The sequence below is a fragment of the Pleurodeles waltl genome, chromosome 5, assembly GCF_031143425.1.
Source record: "Pleurodeles waltl isolate 20211129_DDA chromosome 5, aPleWal1.hap1.20221129, whole genome shotgun sequence".
In the NCBI taxonomy this organism is placed as follows: domain Eukaryota; kingdom Metazoa; phylum Chordata; class Amphibia; order Caudata; family Salamandridae; genus Pleurodeles; species Pleurodeles waltl.
Window position 1 is genome coordinate 1,376,936,396 of NC_090444.1, and position 20,423 is coordinate 1,376,956,818.

A 20,423-nucleotide genomic window follows, 5' to 3' on the forward strand; every position below is an offset into this window, starting at 1 on the left:
AATGCAGATTAGGGGTGAGAATCCAAAACTGTTGTGGTGGTCCATTTCCCTACAGGGGATGGACTTTACGGTGGAACACTGGCCGGTCACAGAGCATGCCAATGCTGATGGTCTGTCCAGATTCTTCCGCCTTAGTGATGAGAACTCCCATGAGGTTGGGTAGTTGCTTCCCACTTTCAGCTAGGGGGGACACATGTTATACTTGCCACCCTTGGCGTGGTCTCCCCTAACTTCTTGCCTCTGTTTCCCAGGTTGTTGATGTGTGCTGGACTCTGTTTTTGTTATCTGGGCACTTTACCACTGCTATCCAGTGCTAAAGTGCTCCTATGTAAATTGTATTATTGATTGGTTTATCCATGATTGCCATATTTGATTTACTAGTAAGTCCCTAGTGCAGTGCACTAGCCGTGCTCAGGGCCTGTAAATCAAATGCTTCTAGTGGGCCTGCAGCACTGGTTATGCCAGCCACATTTGTAGCCCTGTAAACATGGTTCAGACCTGCCACTACAGTGTATGTATGTGCACTTTTAAACTGACAATTCGAACTGCCAAGTGTACACACTTGCCAGGCTCAAATCTTCCCTTTTTGTACATGTAAGCCACCCCTTAATGTAGGTCCTAGGTAGCCGCTTTGGCAGGGTGCAGTGTATGTTAAAGGTGGGACATGCACTTATGTGTTTTACATGTCTTGACAGTGAAATAGTGCCAAATTTGTTTTTTACTGTTGCAAGGCCTGTCTCTCTCATGCGTTAACCTGGGGGCTGTCTTTACATATTATTAAGGTGCAGATTCCCTCTGGGAGCAGATAGAAATGTGGAGTTTAGGGTCTCTGAACTCCCAATCTAAAAATACATCTTTTAGGAAAGTTTGTTTTTAGATTGTGTGTTTGAAAATGCCACTTTTAGACAGTTGGGCTGTTTGCACCTCTCCTCTAGACAGTGATACAAAGGGAGCTGTGGTGTAGCTTGCATATCCTGATGGGCCATCTGGTCTGAGGGGGGGAGTGGTCACTTACACCTGAAAAGGCTGTGCCTGCCCTCACACAATGCCATCTCCAACCATCTGGTGTGTGTCTGGGGCCTGGCCTGGGCAAGGCAGGATCTTACAAACAAGAGAGACATTCCTTTGAAGATTGCCTACTTCAAAGGCAGAAAGGAGTATAAGAAGAGGACCTAAAACCCCTGAAAATCATATCACTTCTGGAGTCAAGAGGAACCTCTGCCAAGGAGAAGAGCTGAAGAGATGAGGAGAAGTGCCGCCCCTGCCTGTGACTGTGCTTTGTTGGGCAATCCTGCAGTTGCTGCTTCTGCCCGTGAAAGGGGACAAAGACTGGACTTTGTTGTGCATTCCTGCTTGAGAAGAATCTCCAAGGGCTTGAACTGAGCTTGCCTCCTGTTGTTGAAGTCTCAGGGCTCTCAAACTCTTCCCCTGTCAGCACCTGGACTCTTTGCTGAGACTCCTGCCCTGCCAAGTGGTGCCCTATCCAGTTCCTGGGCCCTTGAAAGGTGAAGTTGGCAGACAAGAACTGAAAATCCACACACAGATCGCCGAGCAGTGACATTTTCGATGCACCTTCTGTGATGTGGCTGATATATGATGCGCCACCGGCTTCGCGGCTGAAATCAACACTCCACCTGCCTAGCAGCTGGAAGATCGAAGCAGCACGGCTGGAGAAATAATTCCCAACACCCACTAACGGAGAATGATAACGACGTAAACCCCACACAGCGTGGTTTTGTGATACCGTGCGACCAGATTTTCCATTCATTGGCCCTGGGGGTCCAAGTCAACCCAACTCTGCGCGGATCTGAAGTGCCCCATCTGGAAATCGACACATTGTTCTCTTGCGGGAGAAAAACGACACATCGGCGAACCGACCGGAGAAGGAAACAACGCACGGCCTCACTTGCGAGTAAGGAATCAACGCATCGCTACACTTTTCCAATGCATGCTCGCCCGTGCAGCTTTATTTTTTACGCTAACCAGGTGCTTGGTGTAAGAACAGCATTTTCACTGTTTTCTTTGAATTAAGGCCCTCATCACAACCCTGGTGGTCGGTGATAAAGTGGCGTTAATACCGCCAACAGACCAGCGTTAATTACCACAAAATTATGACTATGGTGGAAACAGCTCAGACAGACAGCCACTTTAACACACCAACCACCAGGGCAGAAACAATAGGCACCATGGCGAGCATAGAGCCAGGCGGAAGACGATGTTCCGCCCACTGTATTAATACTAGCCAATCCGCCATCTTCTCCGGGGCAGTACCAACAACATCAAAAGCCTGGTGGAAACGCTGAATACAAGGGAAACAACTCACCTGTGGAGACTCAGGGAAGAATCACGCCGCCATGGAGCCTGAGTTGCATGTCTTCCCCATGCTCTTCTACGTGCTTCTCCACTACGAACACCAACGATGGCGAAGACGACCACAGTGAGCACAGCTGCCTAGCACACAGGGGAGGGGGGGAAGAAAAAGAGAGTGACACACACACGCAACACCCCCACCCCCATACACACAATCAGATGCAGTAACATAACAAATTGAAGCCGTACCCTTCAGGAATAATGCAAGGACAACACCAATAGATTAAAGTGAGTGTAATAAGATAAATATTGTAGGAATACATGCATCCAAATAAAAAAGTATGTACATATTTATAAATCAAGGGACACTGGCCAGTCCTCAATGTTCGTGGGCCACAGGGCCACATCACAAAGTCCAAGGGCCCACCTCACTCCTTCAACAACATGGAGAGAACACTGCAGGGGCATCAGGTTGGAAATAGGCAGGCACCTTAGGGGGACGGGGGACAGGGGCACATCAGCTGGAAGATGGTACAACGCCACTGGACCTGGAGGGAGCAACATGCCCATTGCTCTGTCCTGGGGAGTGCAAGACCACAGTCTCTCAAGTGGATGACTTCTCCACTGGCTCCGGAGGGGTCATCGTGCCCAGTGAGCTTCATCCTGGGGAGGATGGGGTGAGTGAATGGCTTCTCCACTGGTTCTGGAGGGGGCATCTTGCCCAGTAAGCTTCATCCTGTGTAGGATGGGGTGAGTGGATGGCTTCTCCAATGGCTTTGGAGGGGGCGACGTGCCCAGTAATGCAGATCTTGGGGAGTGCAAGGTCACAGTCTCTCAGCTGGGTGTCATATCCACAGGATTTGCATGGGCCAGGCCACACAATGGCCCATGGACGCAGGACTACACACTGTCTGCCGGCGGGAACGGCCATTCAGTGGTGGTTCTGCTGCTGGTAGTGACGGGGTGGTGACTGGCAGTGAGAGGTGTGTACTGATAGGTGTGCTGGTGATGGTGGTAATGGATGAGGATGTATTGCATGTAGGTGTGAGTAGAGACGCTACTGGGAGGGAGGTGGACAATGAGGAGGAGGGGGCCACAGTGGGGGCAGTGGATGTTGGTATGTCTGCATCTGGATGGTGTTTGTGTGAGTGCCTGTGTGATGAAGTGTGGTGCTTGTGTTTGCCATGTCCACTCTTGTGTGTTGCCCTAGGTGCATGCTCGTCTACCTGTGTGCTTGGGATAGGTTGTGGTTGAGGAGAATGGGATTGGGTGGAGGAAGTTGGAGGGGGGAGGGTGGAAACAGGGACAATGGCTGCCATCAGAGAGGAGGCCAGAGCCTGAAATGCTCTCTGTTGGGCTGCCTGTCCCGAATGAATGCCCTCCAGGTATGCATTTGTTTGTTGCAAATGCCTCTCAACACCCTGCATGGCATTCAGAATGGTAGACTGCCCAACAGTGAGGGATCTCAGGAGGTCAATAGCGTCCTCACTGAGGGCAGCAGGGCTGACTGGGGCAGGGCCTGAGGTGCCTGGGGCAAAGGAGATGCCCACCCTCCTGGGTGAGCGGCCACGGGACACACGCTGAGGGGCTGCTGGGAGAGCGGTGCTGGTGGGGGAGGGTGGCTCTCTCCTGCTCCGGTGGCACTGCTCCCCTGCCTGATGATGCTAATGCAAACAAGAACAGGGAGACCACAAAAAGGGGGTGGGGGAGACAGAAGAAAAACATGTTCAGTGCATGCAATACCGCTACTGTTGGCGGACACTACAGACACAGCAGCCCGCTGCACTACGCCATGCACTTAGAGTTCCCTAATTAATCCCAGGGACATGGGGTACAAGGCCTATGCCCGATTGCTGCACACATGGAAGTCACAGGAGTCTGACTAGGTGTAGTTGGCTCTTACCACTGGTGGGTTTGGGGTGCCACATAGCCTGCCTCACCAAGGGACCTTGCCTACAAAACTCGCCCTGGCCTAGGGGAACCCACAGCCCACCTCCCCCACCCAGACACCTCATAATGCGCGCAGTGTCAGATAGATGTGACTGTACTCACCCCCTTGTGGCTGCTTTGATGCCCTCAAGCGCCCATCCAACTCCGGATAGGCCACCGCCAGGATCCGGAACATCAGGGGGGTCATGGTTGGGAGGCCATCCCCAGCTGGGCCTCCGCCGTCTTCTTGCTCCAGCGGCGAAAGTCCTCCCATCTTTTCCAGCAGTGGGTGCTCCATCTGTGGTGGACCCCCAGGGTCCGGACGTCCTTGGTGATGGCACGCCAAATATCCTTCTTCTGGTGGGTGCTGATCTAGAGGAATAATACAGGGGAAAAGGATAATCTTTAACCTTCCGGACTGTCACAGTCATTGACCCACATTCCCACCCTTGCCCTGATGCACTCACCGTCCGCTCCTGCAGGCCTCACCCTCCGTATCTTCCATCACACCACTCCAAACTGGCATTGCCCATACAGCATGCTCACAGTGTACTCACCTGTTTGTCTGGAGGACCGTAGAGTATGTTGTAGGAGGCTGGCCTGGCTTGTAGTGGGTACCAGAGGTACTTACACCTTGTGCCAGGTCCAGTTATCCCTTATTAGTGTAGAAGAGGTGTTTCTAGCAGCTTAGGCTGATAGAAGGTAGCTATGGCAAAGCAGCTTAGGCTGAACTAGGAGACATGTATAGCTCCTACTATACCACTGGTGTCATATGCACAATATCATAAGAAAACACAATACACAGATATACTAAAAATAAAGGTACTTTATTTTTATGACAATATGCCAAAAGTATCTCAGTGAGTACCCTCAGTATGAGGATGCCAAATATACACAAGATATATGTACACAATACCAAAATTATGCAGTAATAGCAAAAGGAAGTAATGCAAGCAGTGTAAAGTTACAATAGATTGCAATAGAAGCACATAGGTATAGGGGCAACAAAAACCATATACTCCAAAAGTGGAATGCGAACCACGAATGGACCCCAAACCTATGTGAGCCTGTAGAGGGTCGCTGGGACTGTAAGAAAACAGTGAGGGTAGGAAAAATAGCCCACCCCAAGACCCTGTAAGGTAGGTGTAAAGTGCACCTACAACCCGTAGAGAGCACAGAAGTCGTGATATGGGGATTCTGCAAGGAAAACCAACACCATTAATGCAACAACAGTAGATTTCCGGACCTGAGTACCTGTAAGACAAGGGGACCAAGTCCAAGAGTCGCAACAGTGTCGAGAGTGGGCAGGAGCCCAGGAAATGCCAGCTGAGGGTGCAAGGAAGCTGCCACCGGATGGAAGAAGCTTGGTGTTTTGCAAGAACAAAGAGGACTAGGAACTTCCCCTTTGGAGGATGGATGTCCCACGTCATGAAGAAGCTTGCAGAGGTGTTCCCTTCGCAGAAAGACCACAAACAAGCCTTGCTAGCTGCAAGGGTCGCGGTTAGGGTTTTTGGATGCTGCTGTGGCCCAGGAGGGACCAGGATGTCGCCACTTGGATGAGGAGACAGAGGGGGCGCCCAGCAAGTCAGGGAGCCCTCACAGAATCAGGCAGCAGCCGCAGAAGTACCGGATCAGGCACTTAGAAGAGGAGTGAACCAGAGTCCACCCGAAGTCAGAAAAGGGAGTACCACGACGCCGGAGGACAACTCAGAAGGTTGTGCACTGCAGGTTAGAGTGTCGGGGACCCAGGCTTGGCTGTGCACGAAGGAAATCCTGGAAGAGTGCACAGGAGCCGGAGCAGCTGCAAATCACGCGGGACCCAGCAATGCAGTCTAGCGTGGGGGGCAAGGACTTACCTCCACCAAACTTGGACTGAAGAGTCACTGGACTGTTGAAGTCACTTGGACAGAGTTGCTGAGTTCCAGGGACCATGCTCGTTGTGCTGAGAGGGGACCCAGAGGACCGGTGATGCAATCTTTTGTTGCCTGCGGTTGCAGGGGGAAGATTCAGTCGACCCACGGGAGATTTCTTCAGAGCTCCTGGTGCAGAAAGGAGGCATGCTACCCCGAGAGCATGCACCACCAGGAAACTGTCGAGAAAGCCGGCAGGATGAAGCGATACAAGGTTGCAGTAGTCGTCTTTGCTACTTTGTTGCGGTTTTGCAGGCGTCCTGAGCAGTCAGCGCTCGATCCTTTGGCAGAAGGTGAAGAGGGAGATGCAGAGGAACTCTGGTGAGCTTTTGCATTCGGTATCTGAAGAATTCCCCAAAGCAAAGACACTAAATAGCCAGAAAAGGAGGTTTGGCTACCTAGGAAGGAGGATAAGCTAGTAAGAAAGGTAAGGGCCTATCAGAAGGAGTCTCGGACATCACCTACTGGCACTGGCCACTCAGAGCAGTCCAGTGTGCCAGCAACACCTCTGTTTCCAAGATGGCAGAGGTCTGGGGCACACTGGAGGAGCTCTGGGCACCTCCCCTTTCCCTTGTCCAGTTTCATGCCAGAGCAGGACTGGGGGATCCCTAAACCGGTGTATACTGGCTTATGCAGAGATGGGCAGCATCTGTGCCCATCAAAGCATTTCCAGAGGCCGGGGGAGGCTACTCCTCCCCAGCCTTCACACCTATTTCCAAAGGGAGAGGTTGTTACACCCTCTCTCAGAGGAAATCCTTTGTTCTGCCTTTCTGGGCCAGGGCTGCCTGGACCCCAGGAGGGCAGAAACCTGTCTGAGGGGTTGGCAGCAGCAGCAGCAGCTGCAATGGAGACCCCGGGAAGGCAGTTTGGCAGTACCCGGGTTCTGTGCTAGAAACCCGGGGGATAACAATTCCATGATCTTAGACATGTTACATGGCCATGTTCGGAGTTACCATTGTGACGCTATACATAGGTAGTGACCTATGTATAGTGCACGCGTGTAAAGGTGTCCCCGCACTCACAAGGTCCGGGGAATTTGCCCTGAACAATGTGGTGGCACCTTGGCTAGTGCCAGGATGCCCACACACTAAGTAACTTTGCACCCAACCTTCACCAGGTGAAGGTTAGACATATAGGTGACTCATAAGTTACTTAAGTGCAGTGGTAAATGGCTGTGAAATAACATGGTCGTTATTTCAGTCAGGCTGCACTGGCAGGCCTGTGTAAGAATAGTCAGATCTCCCTATGGGTGGTAAAAGAAATGCTGCAATATATGCTAGGGAATTATATGGGTGTACCAGTATGCTAATGTGAATTGGTGAAATTGGTCACTAGCCTGTTAGTGACAATTTTGAAAGCAGAGAGAGCATAACCACTGAGGTTCTGGTTAGCAGAGCCTCAGTGAGACAGTTAGTCATCACACAGGGAACACATACTTATGAGCACTGGGGCCCTGCCCGGCAGGGTCCCAGTGACACATAAACTAAAACAACATATATACAGTGAAATATGGGGGTAACATGCCAGGCAAGATGGTACTTTCCTACATATGTGTACTGGGGGAGGACCCCATCCACTAACTTCTCTAACTCCTCCGAAGTGAAGGCAGGGGCTCTTTCCCCAGACACATGAGCCATCGTCGCTTCCAGACAGGTCACAGCAGCACTTGCAGTGTAGGTCCTCTCCCGTCGAAGGTCAGGAGTCAAGTGAGTGAACAGACAGAAAATGGCGGTCATGTCCGCGGCCGTGCGTACCGTCACCGCCGGCGTACATCATCATTGGCTCCTGGGACCCATAGGGTCCAATGTTAACCAATGCAGGATTGACCCGCGGTCTTCGACCGCCTACCGCGACGGTGTACGACGCCAGCGCAGTTACCTCATATCCCCTTGTCCCACATTACAGGTCAGGCGGCCGCCGTTTCAAGGGGCCACAAGGCATTAATTTTAAATGCGTCACACCTATCTAGGCCTTGCATACACACAGTGACAGGCACATTGCAGATTGACAAATGTGTGCAATAAATATTTTTTTAATAACTCAGTGTTGGCTGACTCTGTGCTCGTTGTTCTCGTCCATAGGGCACGTCCGCTGGGGCAGGTGAGCATATGGGGGCATCCTCCAGTGTACAGACCGCTGGTGGACCTGTCGACAATGGAAGACAGACACATCACTATCACTTACAGACTTGATTGTGCCACAATCCAGGAACTGTGTGCCCAGTTGGAGACAGACCTGATGTCAGCTATCCGCCATCCCACAGGAATCCCCCCTCTAGTGCAGGTCCTGTCAGTACTCCATTTCCGGGCAGGTGGGTCTTTTCATCAGGGATGTCCCAGCCTATGTTCTCTAACATGTTGTCCAGAGTGTTGTCTGCCCTGCTGAAACACATGCGCAGCTACATCGTTTTCCCTCAGGTGGAGGGTTTGCCCACAGTGAAAGGTGACTTCTATGCCCTGGGACATATCCCCAACATCATAGGTGCCATTGATGGGACATATGTGGCATTGGTACCCCCCGCAGGAGTGAACAGGTGTACAGAAACCAGAAGAGCTACCATTCAATGAATGTGCAGATGGTGTGTTTGGCCGACCAGTACATCTCCCATGTGAATGCCAAGTTTCCATGCTCAGTGCATGACGCTTACATTTTGAGGAATAGCAGCATCCCTTATGTGATGGGGCAACTCCAGAGGCACTGTGTGTGTCTAATAGGCGAGGACAAGGACCCTATACCGTGTGAATGATTGTGTGGGTCTGGGGTTGTCCTTAAGGGTTAGTGTGTGTCTAACAGTTGTCCCTCGACATTTGCAGGTGACTCTGGGTACCCCAACCTGTCATGGCTACTGACCCCAGTGTGAAATCCCAGGACAAGGGCAGAGGAACGCTACAATGAGGCACATGGGCGAACTAGGAGGATTATAGAAAGAACCTTCGGCCTCCTGAAGGCCAGGTTCCGGTGTCTCCATATGACAGGTGGTTCTCTATACTACTCACCAAAGAAGGTGTGCCAGATCATCGTGGCCTGCTGTATGCTGCACAACCTGGCTTTGCAAAGGCAACCCGTGCCAGCTGGAGAGTCTCGGGTGACTCCCGGTTCCGGTGCCATTGCAGCCTGCGTGAAAGGAATTTACACTGCACCTGGTCACTTATAGGTCACCCCTATAGCAGGCCCTCCAGTCCTGAGGGCATAGTGCAGAGTACCTGTGTGTGAGGGCACCACTGCACTAGCAGAAGTGCCCCCCACGACCTCCAGGACATTTTCCCGGGCTTCGTGAGGGTGGGGACACTATTTTACGTGTGTATTGGACATAGGTCACTACCTGTGTCCAGCTACATAATAATAATCATACCCCAAGGCTTTTGCAAGCATTAGTTGTATGATTCCATGCACTCTGGGTCTCCTTAGAGGACCCCCAGTACTGCCATTACAGCCTTCTGAGGTTTTCCAGGCAGCTCCAGCTACTGCCACCTCTCAGACAAGTTTCTGCCCTCCTGTTGCTTGAGTAGCTCAATCGCAGGAAGGCAGAACAAAGGATTTCCTCTGGGAGAGGGGGATTACACCTCTCCCTTTGTAAATAGGTGTTATGGTCTTGAGAGGGGTAGCCTCCCCAAGCCACTGGAAATGCTTTAAAGGGCACATCTGGTGCCCTCCTTGCATAATCCAGTCTACACCGGTTCAGGGACCCCCAGTCCCTGCTCCAGAACAAAACTGGGCAAAGGAAAGGGGAGTGACCACTCCCCTGTCCATTTCCACCTCAGGGGTGCTACTCAGAGCTCCTCCAGAGGGTCCCTGGATTTTGCCATCTTTGATTCCAAGTTGGCCAGGGAACTCTGGGAGCATCTGAGTGGCCAGTGCCAGCAGGTGATGTCAGAGCCCTCCCCTGATAGGTGCTTACATGTTTAGCTGAGCAATCCACCCTTCAAGGCTATTTAGGCTCTCTCTCTTGGGTGGTTCTTCAGCTTCGGTTTGCAAGACTCCAGCAGGAATCCTCTGCATCCTTTACTTCACCTTCTCATGAAGAAACTGCATCTGGACCCTACAGGAACTCTGCAAACTGCAACAAAGAAGCAAAGACCACTTCTGCAACATTGTATCTTCAGCTCTTGCCAGCAACTGCAACTGTTTCCCGGTTGTGCATCCTCAGAGGACAGCCTGTCTTCAGCCTTCACCAGAAGAATGAAGGAATCTCCCTTGGAGTGAAGTAGTCACTCCCCTGGTTCAGCAGGCACCTCTTTGCAACGGCGACCAGCTGCATGGGTCCCCTCTCCTGGCTAGTTGTGTGGATCCTGCATCACAGGTGGTGGACTGAAGTGGTCCTGACGTCCTACTGTCCAACTTTGGTGGAGGTAAGAGCTTGCCTCCCACGCAAGACAGTACCCTGTGCACCGCATGGTTTGCAGTTGCCAAGGCTTGTTAGCATCCTTCCACAAGGTTCTTCATGCACCATGCAGCTCCTGCCCCCAGCACTCTGTCCTGCGATGCACACCTTCCTGAGTGGTCCTCCGGCTGCATGGGAGCCTTTGTTGTAGCGCTACGTGGGCCTCCTTTTGTACCTCCTTTGTCCCTGTGCTGTGGGACTCCTGTGCATGCTGCTTGGTCTTTTGTGGGCTCTCTGAGTTGCTGAGAGCCTCCCTGACTCTCCCTCTTGGGTAGAGTCCACCAGGTCCTTCCTGGACTTGGGTAGCGCCATTTTCCTCTAACCTCGAACTTTGCGTGTGCCAACGCTTGTTGGTGGAATCTAGCGACGAAAACCAGACTGCAATCTTCCATCCGGCGTGGGGCATTATCTGCACCAACCAGGAACCCGCATCTATCTTTTTGGGTGCAGTACTGACTGTTGTTCTTCACCGGTGTCTCTTCTTTTGCGCCTTCATCCGGTTTAGCTGGGGCTCCTGTTCTCCCCGGCCTCTTGTCAATACACTGTTGGTGTCTTGCTGTCTCTTTTGGTTCTTGCATTATCTTCTTTCTTGGTTTACTTCTACTTTCCTGGGCTCTGGGGTGGGTTCTATTACTTACCTTTGGTGTTTAGTGTCCCTCTACACACTACACTTGCCTAGGTTGGAAACTGACATTTGCATTCCACTTTCTTAATACATGGTTTGTGTTCCCCCAGGCCCTTTTCTAACTGTTGTCAGTTTCACTAATTGTACTGTTTTCTAACTGTTTTTATTGCTATTTCTGCATACTAGTGTATGTCATTGGTGTATTACTTACCTCCCAAGGGAGTAGAGTCTCTATGGTATTTTTAGCATTTGCCTCACTAAACTAAAGTACTTTTATTTTTGTAACACTGAGTATTTTCTTTCATGTGTGTGAGTACTGTGTGACTACAGTGGTATTGCATGAGCTTTGCATGTCTCCTAGATAAGCCTTGGCTTCTCAGCTACAGCTACCTCTAGAAAGCCTGCTTCTAGACACTGCCTACATTTCACTAATAAGGGATAGCTGGACCTGGTATAAGATGTAAGTACCATAGGTACCCACTACAAACCAGGCCAGCCTCCTACACAAACCATACAAAAAAGTCTCTTCTCACAGTCGACAGACCTTTGGACCCAGAAAGATGTGTGGTGACCCATCAACAATTACTTCAACACCACTCCAATAATTTAGACACAATGACAAATGTGGCCAAGGAAAACTACAATCAGGACTATAGTTAAAAGATTTATTATGAACACAAGCTCAAAGTCAAGTAGACAATGCCTAAAACCAAATTATAAAGATACATAATCACCAAGGGTTGCTCAAGACAATGAAATAGATTCAGACGAATTAGCATTAACAAAACTACGCATTCAAGAAGAATGATCTATAACATCAAAAGGAATATCTGGGGCATGGAAATTACATGGTGCTCACGTTGCACAAACATATAGGCCCTCATTACAACCCTGGCGGTCAAAGCCATGGTAAGGATGGCGGCAAGGGGAGTCGCGGGGCCTGGCAGACAGTGAAAAGCACGACAGGTGCTGCTGCACCTGCCGAACCTCCACATTGCCGCCGGCTCCATTTGGAGCCGGCTGCAATGTTACGGCCGACATCCCTGCTGGGCCGGCGGGCAGAAACACTTTTTCCACCTGCCGGTCCAGTGGGGATGCCCAAATGCAGCCGGCGGGTATCTGGCCGCATGGGCAGCCAACTTGCATTACAACCTTGGCGGTCGGCCTAGTCTGACCGCCAAGGTTGTAATGAGGGCCATAGTCAGTAATCTTTGGTTGGGCACAGGTCAACCTCACAGCTAACCAAATTAGGGAAATACATGTGTTGGGAGGAACACATGCAGGCAAAATAGAAAAAGGACAAACAATAATTTGGAAAAAGAATAACTCGGCAACAGGTCATTAACTAAAAACAAAATAAAATAAAAGTGTCAGAATAATGGAGTTTCTAACCTAAGAGGGCATTCCAAGGGGCAATGGCAAATGGCAGGAAGAAAGATACCTCTCCAAGGGATACAGCATTCAGGGAATCTTCATCAGCAAGGTATCTGGTCAGCAAGGCAGTTGATAACTGGATTTGGTTTTCAAACTTCCCTGGAATCAGGCCAAAGAGTAACAGGAATACTCCCAGACATCCGGGTGTAACTTGTGCCAACTATCCACCAGGGAGCAATGCATAAGCCAATGGGACAAATAAGTTGGTAGAGGAGCTAGTAAGTGGTCCATCTGCGGGTTCAGTACACAGTTGAAATTCCCCTCAGAGATCCATGTTTATATGTGCCCATCTTTGTAATGCTGTGGAAGGGTGGGCCGGAAATGCCTGTTACCCTACATTCAGAGCATTAGCGCTCCCCAACAACAGGGGATTGCCATCTAGGTAGCCCTCCACAAAGACATATCGTCCTTCAGTGTCTGTCACTGTTACTGTGGCCTTGAAGGGTGCTGAGGGCCTTACCCATTCAAGGGCACCACGAGCAAACCCCAAATACGTAGTGCTGTAGCACTGCCCCAACACTGGAAGTGTGTGAGTTTCTTGTAGGAATGCCATCTGGGCCTCCCTCCTCTTAATGTACTGCTGTATTGCATGTTACCTATGCGCTGTGTCCATACCCCAGACATTCTATGTTAAAAAACACAATCGAGCCATTCTTACAGCTAACTAAAGGAAGAGGGGAGACGGCAAAGAAAGTATAGGGGCACATTGTTGGGGCGTGCCAGCGCAGGTGGTGGGCAGTGCTCTGTGCTGACAGTGGCAGACTGCATGGCTCAAGGAATACTAAAAACATAACACTCAACTCCCCTTACCAGAGCAGCAGAGTAACTTTTAACTGTCAAAACAAATGATACAAACTCTCACAGGTGGGGTGTTTCCAGACCATATTGCGCTACACAGAACAATACACCTGGAGAACGATGGGTGGGGGGAGGCCAACATGCTACAGTCAGTATGTGCTGAGGCAGAGCTCAGGAGATCCAAAAAAAAAGAAGGGAAGAGAATAATGGGCACGACCCTTGTTTTCTGAAGTGTAACACTGCAATGTGGTGTAAAGTCATCCAGGTCGCCCCCCCATGCCTATCCTCCAGTCATAGTATAGTGATCCTGCTCAATAGATCTCATCTGCCATCTGCAGGGTGACCATCTGCACCAGAGGCAGTACTCCTCTCCAAAGTGCTTGACCCCACTTCAGACAGCACCTCATCAAGGTCCCAACCAGTAAGGGACTAGCTTTCCACCCACATGTTGATGGCTGCAGACAATGCTCGCATCTGTTCTTTACATGCCTGAGTGGGGGTAGAGGCTCCTGCCACTCCTGCGTCACTTCTTACACAACTTCAGTGCCTCCAACTTCTGTGTGCCTCATGTGACCTCTGCCGTGCTTAGGTGTAGTTGGTTCTGCTGATTCGTACTGGCATTGCTCCACCCAGCCCTAAGCACCTGCGGTTTCAGTGAAGTAGTTTGCATGGTTCACCATGACCTTCAGCTTGGCCAGAAACAACAAGGAGTAGGTAAGGCCAGCTGATCAAAACTTCTTCTTCACGCCCAAAAACAACGCTCTATGGCACTGACCAGCCAAAGTGCAATCAGGGAATATAAAGCTATGTGTGTTGTCATGAGCTAGAGAGGCCCTGGTACGAGCTGCCTTCAGGATGGCTTCTTTGTCTCTGTAGTTCATTATTCTTTCCACCACTGATCTCTGTAGCATGCCCAGTGGGGTCTGCCCGCTGGTACTCTGTGGCCCTCTCCACCAGGAAATGAGGCAAGAGCCCGGTACATGACACCAACTGTGCCAGCCAGTTTTCAAAGAACGTTACCAGTTCGAACCCCTCTACACCCTCTGGGAAGCCCACAATGCTGATATTTATGCAGTGGGATTGTCCCTCCGAGTTCTCTGCCCTGTTCTCTAATTTGTGGACTCTTGCTGTAAGGTTCTTGAATGTTCCCACAATCTTCAGTTCTGTAGGCTGCATTTGCTCAAGCCTGTCCTCAGCTTGCTTCACACACGACACCAACTTCTTTTGATTATCCCGCAGCAGGCAAAGTTCTACCACTACGGAGTCCACTCTGCCTCCCATGTCTTGCCTAATGTCTACATAGCGGCTAGGATTTTGTCTAGCTTGGCAGTTGTTGGAGTCTTCGCCGCTCCTGTGTCCTGCATTGCCATGCCCTCTGAGCTGTGGGTTTCAGTGTTCATGCGCCCCCCAAGATAGACAGCCCCGGCCCCTTGTCGACCCAAGTAGGGTGTGCACTCCTCTGATCAGTCAGGCTTCTCCCTCACAGGTTACAAGGCCTAGAAGATAAAAGTGGAGAACCTGTTCAGTATTAGCAGTGTAGGCTCCTGGTTGCAGGGGCCCCAACTGCACTCCTGTGCCCTCCAACAGATATATGTATCAAGGGTTAGTGGCAGTTCGAGCGGAAGAGGACACCCTTTGCCATGTGTCCGACATGGCCTGGAACAATGTACGAGCAATTGAGGTCACCTCTGTGGTAGTGTTAGGACCCATCTTAACCCCTCATGTTGATGAAGTACCGAGTTTATCAGCTGAAGAGGGCATGAGCAGTCCCACATCAAGAGTAGAGTAGATGAACATCCATCAAATAGTTGAGCATATTTTGCATGCTTATGAATGGGCAGGACCACAATATCATTAGGTATGGTTCAGGTCAGCCTGGTGTTTCTGAGTATGCGGGGGGAAAGGGGTGGTTCTGTCGCCAACTCAGAATGCAGAGCATGTATCTAGGTGCACAGGGGGATGTCTATCCCCACAGTGTCCAAACCCTGTCCCCTGTTTGCCACTGCTCCAGAAAGCATGTGTGAACCACACCTCCCTTCCTTCCACTTGTAGGATGGTAGGATGAGTCCTGGTGCAAATGCAGCGGTCCCATACGTATGGGTCTTCTCGGCCTTGGGGAATGAGCGGCCCCTTCCTCCACCTCTGCCCATCTCAGGGGCCTTTCCTACCTGCTTCAGCTCAGGATGCCTGCATCTATAGAGGCGGTATGGTGTTCAACAGAATGGGCCGCCGCCTTTCTCAGCCAGCGATCTTCTCAGCTGCGCAATGCTGGTTTCACAGTGGGTATGAGGACACGCTTATCCTGTGGCACATCAGCCTAAACTCCCTCCAAGGGACCCCGTAGGAAAGTACCATCTTCCTTGCCATGTTACCCCCATTTTTTCCTGTATGTCTGTATGGTTTTGCCTGTCTCACTGGGACCCTGCTGTTCAGGACCCCAGTACTCATAATTTATGGCCTAATGTGTATGCCTGTGTAGTGCCTAACTGTGTCACTGAGGCACTGCTAACCAGAACCTCAGTGTTATGCTCTCTCTGCTTGTAAATTTGTCACTGTAGGCCAGTGACCATTTACCAATTTATATTGGCATACTGGACCCCCCTTATAAGTCCCTAGTATATGGTACCAAGGTATCCAGGGCATTGGGGTTCCAGGAGATCCATAAGGGCTGCAGCATATCTTTTGCCACCAATAGGGAGCTCAGACAAACCCTTACACAGGACTGCCATTGCATCCTGCGTGAAATAACGCACGTTATTTCACAGCCATTTTCACTGCACTTAAGTAACTTATAAGTCACCTACCTGTCTAGCCTTCACTTGCTGATGGTAAGGTGCAAAGTTACTAAGTGTGAGGGCACCATTGCACTAGCAATGGTGCCCCCACATAGTTCAGGGCCATTTCCCCGGGCTTTGTGAGTGTGGAGACGCATTTACACGCGTGCACTACATATAGGTCAATACCTATATGTAGCTTCATAATGGTAACTCTGTATATGGCCATGTAACATGTCTAAGGACATGGAACTGTCCCGTCATTCCAAATGTGGTACTGGGGAGCCAATTCCATGCACCCTGTGGGCTCCACCATGGACCCCCAGTACTGCCAAACTAGCTCTCTGAGGCTTGCACTGCAGCTACAGCTGTTGCCACCTCACAGACAGGGTTCTGCCCTCCTGGGGTGTGGCCAGCCCAGTCCCGGGAAGGCAGAACAAAGCATTTCCTTGGAGAGCAGGGTGTTACACCCTCTCCCTTTGGAAATATGTGTTACAGGCTGGGGAGGGGTAGCCTCCCCCAGCCTCTGGAAATGCTTTGAAGGACACAGATGGTGCCCTCCTTGCATAAGCCAGTCTACACCGGTTCAGGGACCCCTTCTCCCCTGCTCTGGCGTGAAACTGGACAAAGGAAAGGGGAGTGGCAACTCCCCTGTCCATCACCACCCTAGGGGTGGTGCCCAGAGCTCCTCCAGTGTGTCCCAGACTTCAGCCATCTTGCTTTGCAAGGTGTGGGGGCACTCTGGAGGCCTCTGAGTGGCCAGTTCCAGCCAGTGACATCAGAGATCCCTCCTGATAGGTCCTTAGCCGTTCCCCCTCTCAGGGCTATTTAGGGTCTCTCCTGTGGGTTCTTTTCAGATTCTGCTTGCAAGTTTCCTTCAGGAATCCTCTCCAACAACTTCAGACTCTTCTGACCTTGGAACAACCGCAGCCTCCTCCAAGAAACGCTGTAACTGTAACAAAGTGTCTACAAGAGACACTTTTTTTTCAGCAACTTCAGCTCCTAGTCAGCAACTGCAACAGTTTCCATGGTGTGCACGCTCTGGGGGCTCCCTGTCTTCATCCTGCACCAGAAGGACCAAAGAAATCTCCTATGGAGTGACGGAGTCACTCCCCTGCTCCAAGCAGGCACCTTCCAAGACGTCGACCGGTACCCTGGGACTCCTCTCACAGAGACGAGCGTGCTCCTAAGGACACAGAGGGTGGACATCATCGACATAGACTATCCTGACGCAATGTGGAGGGGAGTAAGACCTTGCCTTCCCTGAGAGCGACAGTACCCCTGTGTACTGTGTCTTTTTCACCTCCTGAGGCCTCTGTGCACTCTTTGCAAAATTCCTTCATGCACAGCCTGGCCCAGGTCCCCAGCACTCCATCCTGCAACACTAAACTCGCTGAGTTGTTCTCCGGCGGCTTGGGACCCTCGTTTGTTGTGCTGCATCAACTGTATTTTGCACCTCCTTTGTCCCTGGATCCTGCGACTCCTGGGAGTGCTGACTGGCATCCTAAGGGCTCTCTAAAGTGCTGAGAGCCCCCTCTTCCTCCTCACACAGAGTTGAGGCCCCCTGGTCCCTCCTGGGTCCATCCAGCACCATTTTGACACAAAATGCACTTTTGTCGTAGCCAAGGCTTGTTGGCGACTTCCAACACGAAATTTAATCTGCAACTATCTTCACGCCGTGGGACATCTTTTGCATCACACAGGAACCCACTGGCATCTTGCTAGGGTGCATTCCTGCAGTCTTCGACTAACTGGGGACTCTTCTTTTGCACCCTCTTCTTGGTTGGCAGGGGTCCCTGTCCTTCCTGGAACTTTTTTGACTTCTGGACTTGGTCCCCTTCCTTTGCAGGTCTTCAGGTCCAGGAATACAGCAGTTGTTCTTTGCAGACTTGGTTGACTGCTGCAAAATCCCAATCACAAGGTGTAGTGTGTCCTAAGGAAACTTGCAGTACTTTACTCCTGCTTTTCTGGGCTCTGGGGTGGGGTAATTTACTTACCTTTACTATATTTTCACTCTTCCAGCGATTCTGCACACACTACACTTGTCTAGGGGGGAATTTGTGATTCACATTCCAATTTCTTAGTATTTGGTTTGTGTTGCCCCAGACCTATTTTTTCCCATTGCATTCTATAGGATTTCCTATTGTTTGCACTGTTCTATGACCATTTACTTGTCTAATTTTGGTGTCTAGAGTGTATATTGTGTATAATACTTACTTCCAGAAGGAGTAATGTCTCTAACATATTTTTGGTACTGTGTCACCCAAATAAATACCTTTATTTTTGGTAACACTGAGTATTGTCTTTACTTGTGTATAAGTGCTATGTAACTGTAAGTGGTATTGCATGAGCTTTGCACGTCTCCTAGTTCAGCCTAAGCTGCTCTGCTATAGCTACCTCTATCAGCCTAAGCTGCTAGAACACTACTACATTTCACTAATAAAGGATAACTGGACCTGGTATAATGTGTAAGTACCCAAGGTACCCACTACAAACCAGGCCAGCCTCCTACATTGGTGGTGCAGCGGTGGGATAAGTACTTGCAATTGCTTTACCACTTTGTTACCTGTGCTTTTCACAAGAAAAGCTTTCTCCAATACTTAGAGCATATATAATACATACCTAGAAACAATGTTTTTACAAAGTTCTGAGAAGTTTTCTTCTTTTCTCTAAAAAGTTAGCTCTGTTATTCTACTAACATTTTACTCACTTTCCTAAACATTTTTTTCTTTAAATGTCTTCTGTAGAAGCTACCTCTAGAGTTGTCAAGACTACTTTTGAAAATCTTAACTTTAAAAGTTTGAGGGGTCTCTGTACTGAAAGAAGTTTAGGGATAGGGAAGAACCCCAATAAGGCGGTCCTCTTAAATCTTCTCCCTCTAGATGACCAGGGACGCAGCACTTGTCCAAATCAGACAGGGGAAGAGGAAGAGGATGACTCCAACCAGGAAGGCTCAGAGGAGCAAGATAACAATCCTGGGGAGGATCCTTGCACAGACCTATCTGTCAGCAAGCCCCGTAGTATAACTGGCGAGGAAGAGTAGGGAAAACAGGCTGGTTTGTTTCAGGGCCTACTCTGCCTTGCATCCTCCTGTTCAGGGCATTCCCTCTGGGGAACTTACCTACTCCACAGTGATATGACCTAGTTAGAATTGCTTCTTGTCTATTTTTTAATGTCTTCACTTACATTCTCTCTATTTTGGGGTTAGAGGTATCCACCTCTGCTGATCTTATCTTAGCCAGGGTCACCCCTGCATACCCAAAGACGTTACCCATAGCTGGAGTAACCCCACAATGACCAATAGGGTCAGGGGACCCAACTTGTTATTTGGCATGGGGTCAGACCACCATGCCAACGACAGTGCAGCAAAAAGACTAACACTCAGCAGAGGCCACTGACAGCTGCCAGTGCCCAGAACCACACCTTTAGCTCTTCACCAACAAGGGAAGGGGCTACGTTACAGGCTTCTGTGGGTTCAGGGTGCCTGTCTGCTGTGGTAGAGTGGGCGGTTACCACATCTTGTAGTAAACACCCTTCTTCCACTTTTTCTTCTGTTAGCTGAGGAGCCACCCACTCATGCTTAACAGTTGCCTGACTAGCCAGGACTTCTTGTGGGTCAGGTTGGACTTTACCAGTGACACTTTTGGAGTTCTCCCCTACTGGAGCAGAATCTCCTTGGCTTGCTGGAACTTTGGCTAAAGGTTGTCCACCCTTCCTGCGCTGTTTTCTTTTCTTTTTCTTCTGGGGCCTACTTGCAGTTACTGCAGGGGCAGCACCTCCAGAATCCTTGTGAGAGGATGGCACTGGACCAGTTCCGCTCTTGGGCTCTAACTAACCCCTGTGTAGTCATTTTCAAGGAGTAAATCAAGGGGGAGGTCTGTACTGACTACGACCCTTCTCCAGCTAAAAGTCTCACCCACTTCTAGGGGGTACTAAAGCCACAGGCCTATAAGTGACCTTGTCTGGGCTAACTCTTACTCTGGCAGTCGCACCTGGGATGTTCTGGTTTGAGAGCACCAGCCTGTCATACACAATAGTGTGACTGGCACCAGTGTCTCTCAAGGCAGTGACTGGGATTCCATTCACCAGTAGGTGGTGAAAGTGTTTCCAACTCTGGAATCTCCAACTCACCTGTTGGGCCCTTTCTCCAGTTGAAGGCTATGAGGACCTCCTCATTTGAGGAGTCATCCCAATGGCTACACTGGCCACCCCTGGGATGTTGCTAGGGGGTTTGTTTTATGTGACAAGTAGTGTCCTTTGTG